The following is a 10,609-nucleotide window of genomic DNA, read 5'->3' on the forward strand; positions in this document are numbered from 1 at the left end:
TGTAGAACTAAAAATGAAGTGGCTTAAAAGCTTATTTTCTCACAAATCTTGCTTTCTTCTTTCTAGACAGCAATATTTTATACTAAGTTTCCCCTAATGCTTTATATATTTCAAAATATATATAGTAAGACTTTATTTTTAAAAATTGCCAGTTGCTTAAGATTGGTGGGGATGACAATAGGTGACAATTTAAGAAAATAAAAATTATAAATTTTTTTTAGAGAGGCTTTTTTTTTTTTTTTTTGCTATAGGTCACATGCACTTACCAGATAGACAGAGAAAAAGCAAGAAATCACCTTGCTGGCGGAATGGTCATGCCACAGTCTCTTCTCCATTCACCTTTTCGGATTTTGAGCATGCACATATGCACATGTGCCTTGCTTGAGTTTCAAGCTGCAGGGACCAGGTATCGAACTGCGGTTGGCCATGCGGGAGTCTGGCAATGTAACCATTATGCCGTCTGCTGATGCCCAAATTATAGGTTTAAGGTATATGTGATTTATAAGTTCTTATAATTCTGCAAACTTCAAGAAAAACTGCAATGGAACAAGGAGATATATCAAAGGAACAGATAAAGGTTTTATAGCTCAGCAGAGACAAAGGTTTATAGAGATGTTTCCATACATAGAGAAACATTTCTTAACAAATAATATATGATCCTATTAAAACTCTTTACATAGGGGACCAGCAGTTAGTGTATTGGCTATGTCACTGGGGTCCCACGTAGCAGTCAACCGCGGTTCGAGTCCCGGACCCAGTGGCTTAAACTCACGCTGGGCGCGTGTGCGCGTGCGTTCCCAGGATCCCAAGAGCAGAATGGAGGAGAAGGAATTGCGGCGTGGCCATCCCCCCTGGGGGGTGATTTCTTGCTTTCTGTCTCTCTGTCTCTCTCTGTCTGGCGAGTGTACGCGCCCTAAAGCAAAAACCTCTCAAAAAAAAAATCTTTACATACTCCTGCCAACAGCACAAACTCAAAGAGTTTTATGGACAAGGGTGTTATGAGTTTTGTTAAATAGAAAATTTCTCATAAAGAATTTATGCATATGTTCATTTCAGTTTGGCAACCAATCTTCAATCTTCAGTGAAGATGGAGTAATTCTCTTGCATTTAAATAAGTAAATATTATTCATTGGAGGTTTTCTAAGAAAGGCTAAGAAAATCAGTCAGGAATGTGAGCCATTAAAAAACTGGATTTCAAAAATTAAGTTTACCTATCGTCTTTTTGAAATAATTATTTGATTTTATTATTATCATTGTTTTTAACTTGCTATTAGGCATGTGTACTCACCAGAGGGAGGCAGAGAAAAAGAGGGACAGAGAAGGCAAGCCACTAGGTCGAAAAGAAAAGAAAAGCCACTAGGTCTGGGACTTGAACCATGGTCGGCCGTATAGGAGTCCATGCCTTCACCATGGTACCTGCTGGCTTGCCTATTGGTTTTTAAGCCATCATACAAAATCCCTGTATATACTATCACCTATCATTTTTTTATCTCATAGACTTAAAATATAGACTGAGTGATATAATTTACACTAACTTTGGACATCCATAGGGAGACCAAAATGTGATTGTTGTTGTCTAGAGTAGTTACATCCTGTAAGACTCTCCTGAGTAGTAGAAATGCTTTATAGCTGATTTGTGGATCATGGTAGACACTTACTGCACATTGCTGTTAAACATATGAACTGTGATTTATATTGAGTGGCTATGAAATAAAATATATTTCATTTTAACTAATTTAAATTTAAATAACTCACATTCCTACTTGCTACTATTTTGAAAAATATATTAGGAGCATTGAAACCAAGGAAAAATGTTCACCATTCAAGATGGGTCTTGTGCATAAACATACAGTCTTTGTGGATAAATTAACATAAACATTGAATAAATGTTTAACCAACTAAATTCAGTAACTGGTCAAAAATATTTGGATAAACATCATTACTGATGATAAGAGCTGTGATTGTAACTTGTGATAGTTATGACATAAATAAATGAACATAGTTAGCTCGAACTATAATCCTAGCAATGGAGTAAAATATTGGGATACATGACAGGTGTACCCTTTGACATTAAGAGGTTTACACAGGATTATGATTTTTAGAAAGCTTTCCTGCTATATTTCAAGAAAGAAATAGTTACATGAGTGAATAATATTTAGGTACACGGGGAAAAAAAGGGAAGCTATTAGTCAAATACCTCTTAACATTGAATCAGTTAAAGAACATCAACAAACCCTCTTACACAAGAATATTTTAATGACAAAACAAGATACAGGTGGAATGCCCCTAATCTGAAACCCCAAAATCAAAAATTCCCCTAAATCTGAAACTATTGGTGTGCCAACATGATGTCACAAGCAGAAAATTATACACCAGGACCTCATATAATGGGTCATAGCCAAAACACTGCAATACAAAAATATTTCATAAAAGTACCTTCAGATCATGTGTTTATGGTGCATATAAAGAACAAATGAATATTGCGATTAGATTTGGGTTCCATTTGGAAGATACCTCATTACATATATGCAAATATTCTAAAATTTAAAAAATTACCAGCTATGCAAATGCTAACAGCACTTTTATTAAGGATACATATTTTCAGAGGGATTTCTTGTTTCAGATTGACACAGTTCAGTCTTTGAATTCAAGTGAATCAGGTAACAATAGTATTCAATAGGATTGTGAGCCTGGGTAAGATTCATGTAATGTGGACTTATTACCACCTAAAGTGCTATCTGTGGAATCAATTTTAATGCTACTAAAAGCTTTCAGTGACAGAATATATATATATTTTTTGGAGAGGACTTCACTATAGGGTGCGTGTGCTCGCCAGAAAGACAGAGAGAGAGACAGAGAAACAGAAAACAAGAAATCACCTCCAGGAGGGATGGTCACGCCTCAATCCCTTCTCCTCCATTCTCCTCTCGGGATCTTGGGCACACGCGCACATGCGCCTGTTGTGAGTTTAAGCCACCAGGCCTGGGATTTGAACTGCGATTGATTATTCAAGTTATTTCATAGCATAACCTAATATATGCACCCCCTTTATAGGAGTAAAATTACGAGAAATAATTCCCAAGGTTTGTGTTTGTGTTTGGTATTGGTAGCTGGGTGACACCTTCTTTGCTCTTATTATGTGCATTATTTTTTGTGGAGATTTAGTTTATGAAAATATGGGGCACGTAAACAAGTTTATCTTAAAAATTTCATTTTTGCACTATTGTCCCACAATGATAATTAGAGATAGTGTGACTATTTCTGAAAAGTTTATTATATACTTTATCTACAAATATATTGCACACTTGCTTAGAATTCCATTTTTTAAAATTATTGTACTTAAGCATACACTCATGGTATGGACTTCAAATAGTAAAACTGGTTCATATTTTGTGCTTAGTTACATTTATGGAAATTTCTAAATATTAACAACTATAGGACCCAGTGTATGGGTCACAGCCGTAGCCATTAGCCCACTGCAGTGCTGAAAGCTACATGCTGACTGCAGTCTGAACTCAGTCTGGTTCTCCTGAAAACATATGGGGACTGGCAGGTGTCTGGGATCTTGCTGGGCTGGAGGGTGGGAGGAAGATCACAGAGTGATGGACCCATGTGTAGGGTGATTCTCTTTTTCTCTACATCTTTCTCTTGCATATGCGTGTGTGCTAATGTAACATTTTTTTAAAAAGTATTTCTTAAAAAAAAAAAATATAGGGACCTGCAGGGGCATAGTGACAACTTAGCAAGCAGTGAGGGTGGCACACACAGGAAGTTCTGAGTTCATGCCCAGAGATTTTTCTTGAACATGCCAGGCACATGCATATCCATGGCCAGGGGCTGGCTAAAGATCATAGTATCAAGACCCTACTGGGTGTGCCTGTACTGTCTCTCTCTTTTTCCTTTTTTCTGTCTCTCTTGCTCATGGAAAACAGAAAGAAAAGAGAAAAAAAGAAAGCAAAACTTTAAAAAGGGAGAAAACACAGTATCATTTGACTATGTAATACATAAACATTTGCCTAGCAGTAAACAACTTTTAAAAATCTAGCTTCTGGGACCAACAGAGGGCATAATGATTATATGGTTATGTTGCTAGACTCCCATGTAGTGGACTATGGTTCTAGTCCTGGATCCAGCACCTTGAAAATCATGCAGGACACATGTGTGTATGTGCCCAAAATCTTGGAAGGAGAATAGAGGAAAAGGGATTGTGGCCTGTCCATCCCCCCTGGGGGGGGTGGTTTCTCACTTTCCGTCTCTCTGTCTCTGACCAGTGAGCTCACAAAACCTACAGCAACCACTAGAAGAGAGAGAGAGAGATTTATAAATAGAGCTTGATAATTGGTAAAGCAACTAAATAAAAAGTCATAACTGTATTTCTATTTTAGAGTATAATATCCTAATCATAAAATTGCATGTCTTATCATAATTCTGCAAAACTAACAACACTATTCAGAAAGGATGCTGTGTCTTATCAGTGTGATGCTTATTTCACTACAATTTATTTTTGAGATTTCCTTGCCAATTGATAAGTAAGTTAAAATATTCCAAGCAAGAGATTATTCCTGTTGGTTTGCTTGCTGGAGATAATTTTTTTTTTCAGTTAAAGCTTTGTAAATCTGCTGTTAATACTGGTTGTATATAACTTGAGCTAATGATAGAGTCCAATTGAATAGCTTTGTATTACATTTCTTCATGTGACCTTGATTCTCTCCTTATATCACAAGCACTTGTTCTAAGCCTAGGAGAGTCTCTACTTCTACCCTTCTTACCCAGAAGGAGCCAAAAATCTCAGGACATATTTATGTAGGAACAGTGGTTCTCAATCTCGACTAAAACATTGGAAGCTCCGGGCACTCCTAAAGGGTATGGATGCTAAGCTTCTTTAGCAGATGAGCTTCACAGACTGGGACAGCATGGCAGGCCTGGTTTTGATTCCTGGTCAGACATAAAGGTCAGGTGCAATGATGTGCCCTTGCAGTCCTAATGATTTGGGAGGTTGAGGCAAAAGCATTGCAAGCTCAAAGCTGTATTGGTAACACAGTGAGCTCAAGACCTTGTCTAAAATAAAGCAAGCGTTGCAGTCCACGCTTGTGCTCCTAGCCAGAAGGCTGAGGCAGGAGGATCTCCTTAGAGAAATCCTGTCTTTAAAAGAAAAAAATAACTAAAGTAATGGATACCTGAGCCCCACCTCCTATGATTCTGATTGAACTGGTATGACAATGGCCTCATCATTTTATGGAGGATTTCCACGTGTTTCTAATGTTAAAACAAAATCACTTTTCTGATGCCTTACCCCTCCATATCACTGCCAAATCTTTCATTTTGCATGAGCTACAGAATTGTTTGATGTTAGATCTCAGGCGATATCAAGAACCCAGAGAGAAAATCAGCCACCACTGCTGCTAGACTCCTTATTTAACAAATATGAGTAAACAACAGGTCTTTGTTCCTTCCTTAGCATATTGTTTTAAAGAATGTGGTCAGAAGCATTGGAGTGGTAAAGGTCCAGATAAAAACTCTGGATAAAAGCTCCAGAATCAGGAAAGAGTTTGGAGCAAGAGAGTTGATACAGTTTAGAAGAGGAAATTTTAGCAAAATCCAAGAGATTTTCAAAATGTTTATAGAGAATATGGATTAGGAAAAAAACTACACATAGATTTCCATGTTTTTTTTTTTAACCTAAATGTAAAGTATGTGTACTTTAATTCCATTTTTCCATTAACATTTTGAAAGTGCCTCATAAATGTGGTATGGAGGGACATGAAGGCAGTGGTGGTCATTGTTCTAGGGACAAGATAGAAAGACTCATGTTTCCATGTGAAAAAGTATTTTTTAAAAAGAACTCCACATGGGTAATAGAATAAAATTCATAGTCCCCACTACTATTTTCTCAATGTGAATGTGAAAGAGTGAACAGTGACAGTTTGGACATGAAGAATGAGTCACAAAGGCACAGCCTTTGGTTTTTCACAGGTAGAGAGAAACTAAAATTAGGTACTAGAATGGATAAATTTTGAAGTGGGATTGGACATGATGAGCATCATCCTGGTTTAAGACTCATGTATGAAGAAACTGAGTTTGGGAGGTTTGCATCATTTGCGAAGTTTTCAAATACAATAATTAAATATCAATGATCAAAAGCTGTATTAAGAAAAAAATCACTAAAATTTCTGCACCTCAATGTAATATAATTACATTGAAATAGGTTGAGTCTTATATGTGTTTTAACTCCAAAGTGGAGGTTTTAAATACATTAAGAGGTCTTTTTTTTTTTTTTCTTTCAAGAAATTAAAAATCATCCTTTTGGAATTTTATCTAGACCATGGTCACAATGCTTTTCCTTTTTCTTTTTTAACTTGGAGCATTTGCTAATTCACAGATTTTAGACTAGTCTTTTTTTTTTTAGAGATATTTTTGCTATAGGGTGATTGCATTTGCCAGAGAGACAGAAAGCAAGAAATCACCACCTGGGGAGGATGTCCATGCTGCAATCCCTTCTCCTCCTCTCTCCTCTTGAGAGAACATGCATGCACATGCACCTGGCATGAGTTTTAAGTCACTGGGTCTGGGACTTGAACTGCGATTGCCTACATGGGAGTCCGGCGATGTAACCTTTATGCCATCTGCTGGTCCCAGATATTCTTTTTACCACTATTGCTTAAGGACTATTAAAACTGATTTTAGGTCACATCCTTTAGTTTCTCTAATTTCTATAAGCCTATAAATTTGAATTCATTCAGGGAAGCATATTTTTTTTGCCTGAGATATACTCTACATTACTGTATGTATTTGCCACTTTTAATATCACACCCCTTCCTAAAGAAGATGAAACAAGACCGTTTGGGTATTTCTACCATTTTCCTTACCAAAAAATTATATCACCTTATATAGATGACAAATTTATCTGTTACAGATTCATAGGAGCTTGGTATTTTTTGTTGTGGTCACTTGTTTCTTTTTAAATGATTATTTACCATGTTACTTAACATTATTTTTATAGGTCTTTATTGAACTTTTGTATACATTTTTTCTTAATGCTACAAAATTTCTTCCAACATTTGGCAATATTCTTTTCAAAAATTTGAGCTAAATAGCTCCTAGAGATTATTATAAAAATGATAAGGGTCTTTAATCTTCTTAGAGGTTAGTGCTAAGAGCTGATAAAAGTGAATGTTTTGACTTTTTTGATATTTGGATGTACTGTTTCACACATTTCCCATTACTATCTAGCAGACATGTCATTAATACTATTTATATACCTAGTTTCTTGTAAAGTCCTTAGAAACTCTTTGCACTCATTAATTCTTAAAGGCCCAAAGACCAAAGTAGATGGGACACATTGTTCTCACCTTATAATCAGATAAATTGAGACATAGAAAAGTAAGTGATCTTTATAACCCCATAGCTTTTGGGGTTATTTCAACATTTTCAGAACAAGGGGGAAAAAACTATTAGTAATGGCTTCTAAATGCATTAAATTGAGGATATGTACACTATCATGTTGCTCTGAAACTCATTGTTTGAACTACAAGTATAATGCAAAAGTAGAAGAGAAAATAAAAACAAAGAGACTTTGAGAGCCAAGGTTAACTCGATCGTTTCCTTGAAAATGTTTTGTACATTAAGAGGTCTTTTTTTTTTTTTTCTTTCAAGAAATTAAAAATCATCCTTTTGGAATTTTATCTAGACCATGGTCACAATGCTTTTCCTTTTTCTTTTTTAACTTGGAGCATTTGCTAATTCACAGATTTTAGACTAGTCTTTTTTTTTTTAGAGATATTTTTGCTATAGGGTGATTGCATTTGCCAGAGAGACAGAAAGCAAGAAATCACCACCTGGGGAGGATGTCCATGCTGCAATCCCTTCTCCTCCTCTCTCCTCTTGAGAGAACATGCATGCACATGCACCTGGCATGAGTTTTAAGTCACTGGGTCTGGGACTTGAACTGCGATTGCCTACATGGGAGTCCGGCGATGTAACCTTTATGCCATCTGCTGGTCCCAGATATTCTTTTTACCACTATTGCTTAAGGACTATTAAAACTGATTTTAGGTCACATCCTTTAGTTTCTCTAATTTCTATAAGCCTATAAATTTGAATTCATTCAGGGAAGCATATTTTTTTTGCCTGAGATATACTCTACATTACTGTATGTATTTGCCACTTTTAATATCACACCCCTTCCTAAAGAAGATGAAACAAGACCGTTTGGGTATTTCTACCATTTTCCTTACCAAAAAATTATATCACCTTATATAGATGACAAATTTATCTGTTACAGATTCATAGGAGCTTGGTATTTTTTGTTGTGGTCACTTGTTTCTTTTTAAATGATTATTTACCATGTTACTTAACATTATTTTTATAGGTCTTTATTGAACTTTTGTATACATTTTTTCTTAATGCTACAAAATTTCTTCCAACATTTGGCAATATTCTTTTCAAAAATTTGAGCTAAATAGCTCCTAGAGATTATTATAAAAATGATAAGGGTCTTTAATCTTCTTAGAGGTTAGTGCTAAGAGCTGATAAAAGTGAATGTTTTGACTTTTTTGATATTTGGATGTACTGTTTCACACATTTCCCATTACTATCTAGCAGACATGTCATTAATACTATTTATATACCTAGTTTCTTGTAAAGTCCTTAGAAACTCTTTGCACTCATTAATTCTTAAAGGCCCAAAGACCAAAGTAGATGGGACACATTGTTCTCACCTTATAATCAGATAAATTGAGACATAGAAAAGTAAGTGATCTTTATAACCCCATAGCTTTTGGGGTTATTTCAACATTTTCAGAACAAGGGGGAAAAAACTATTAGTAATGGCTTCTAAATGCATTAAATTGAGGATATGTACACTATCATGTTGCTCTGAAACTCATTGTTTGAACTACAAGTATAATGCAAAAGTAGAAGAGAAAATAAAAACAAAGAGACTTTGAGAGCCAAGGTTAACTCGATCGTTTCCTTGAAAATGTTTTGCAAGTGAACTATATCCTCTATCTAAGAGGGATATTAAGCTTTCTGCCCTTCAAAAGTCATTTATAAAGTCAGAACTATGATTTTTGCCTTAAAATTTCCAAAAATAACATATTCTAGAATCATTTTTTACATACCTAGACAAAATATAAAGGCATTTTGGTGTATAATATAGAATTGTATAATGTATTTCTTAATTCTGTAACACATTTGGAATATATTAAAAATATTTAACATTATGTTTTCCCCCCTAATTAATTTGGGGAAAATATGTAAATAAAGTAAATGTTTTTAAACCTGTTCTATATACCCTTATTTAATAAATTAAACCATGTGAATCTTCATCTCTTTTCATCCCATTTTTATAAAGAAATACTAACTGTAGTAGCAAATATCCTCTCCCTTTTTGAGCAACCATATTGCATAAGCAGTCTAACAATATCAATAATGCCTATGCGTTCTGAGTTTACAATTTTCAAATCATAGTCAGATCAACTAGGCATATAAATGTCTAGTTCATAATGAAGGATTAGTCAAATGACTCTTCAAACTTGACTAAGATTGCTCTAAACTAGGTTAATTCAGCAAAACAACAAAAAAGTGCATAGAATATATAAGATTAAAATTTGAAAATGAATGGCAATAGGATTCTGATAGAGTCCTAATTCATTGCGGAATTGTACTTAAAATTTTGTGAGCTTAACAATCTCTTTAAAGTAAGAAATTTATCAAGAAAGAAGAGTTTCCAAATGGAAACCCATTGTACTTCTACTGTTCAGGTTGGGGGCTACATGTGTGAACACACTATAGCATAAAGGAAGTGGTGATATTATATCAATTGAAATAAAATTTATACTAAACAAATTCACAAATATTTTTGTCTCCAAGTATAAGTAACAAACTAACAGATGTTAATGTTATATATATAAATTTCTCTTTCTTACCCTGCATCTCTTTAATTTCAGAAATGTCTAAAATAAAATATTAAAATTTCATTTCCTTTGTATAAATACCCAGTAGTTAGATTACTGGATCATTTGCTATTTCATATTTTTCAGAATCTTCATAGTATTTTTCATAATGGCTGTACTAACTTACATTTCTGCTGGCCATGTGTAAAGGTTACCTTTTCTTCATAGTCACCTCAATACTTGTTTTCTTCCCTTTTTTATTTTTTGTAAAAAATAATTCTAATTAGGGATGGGTGATATGCCATCATGAATTTCATTTGCATTTCCCTGATGATTAGTGATGTTAACATGTTTTCATATACCCATGAATTCTTTTGAGAAATGTCTATTCAGGCTTCTGTGTATTTTTTTTAACCTAAGTTTCTAAGTTTATATATGCGTTATATATAAATATATGTGTGTGTGTGTGTGTGTGTGTGTGTGTGTGTGGATACACACACCCTTATTCTATTTTTTTGGAGAGGTTTTTCTTTTGCTATAGGGCGCGTGTGCTCGCCAGACAGACAGAGAGAGACATAGAGACAGAAAGCGAGAAATCACCCCCCAGGGGGGATGGTCACACTGCAATCCCTTCTCCTCCATTCTCCTCTCGGGATCTTGGGCACGCACGCACACGCACCCGGCGTGAGTTTTAAGCCACCGGGTCCGGGACACGA

Source organism: Tupaia chinensis, unplaced genomic scaffold (assembly GCF_000334495.1).
Source record: "Tupaia chinensis unplaced genomic scaffold, TupChi_1.0 Scaffold000370_1, whole genome shotgun sequence".
Classification (NCBI taxonomy): domain Eukaryota; kingdom Metazoa; phylum Chordata; class Mammalia; order Scandentia; family Tupaiidae; genus Tupaia; species Tupaia belangeri.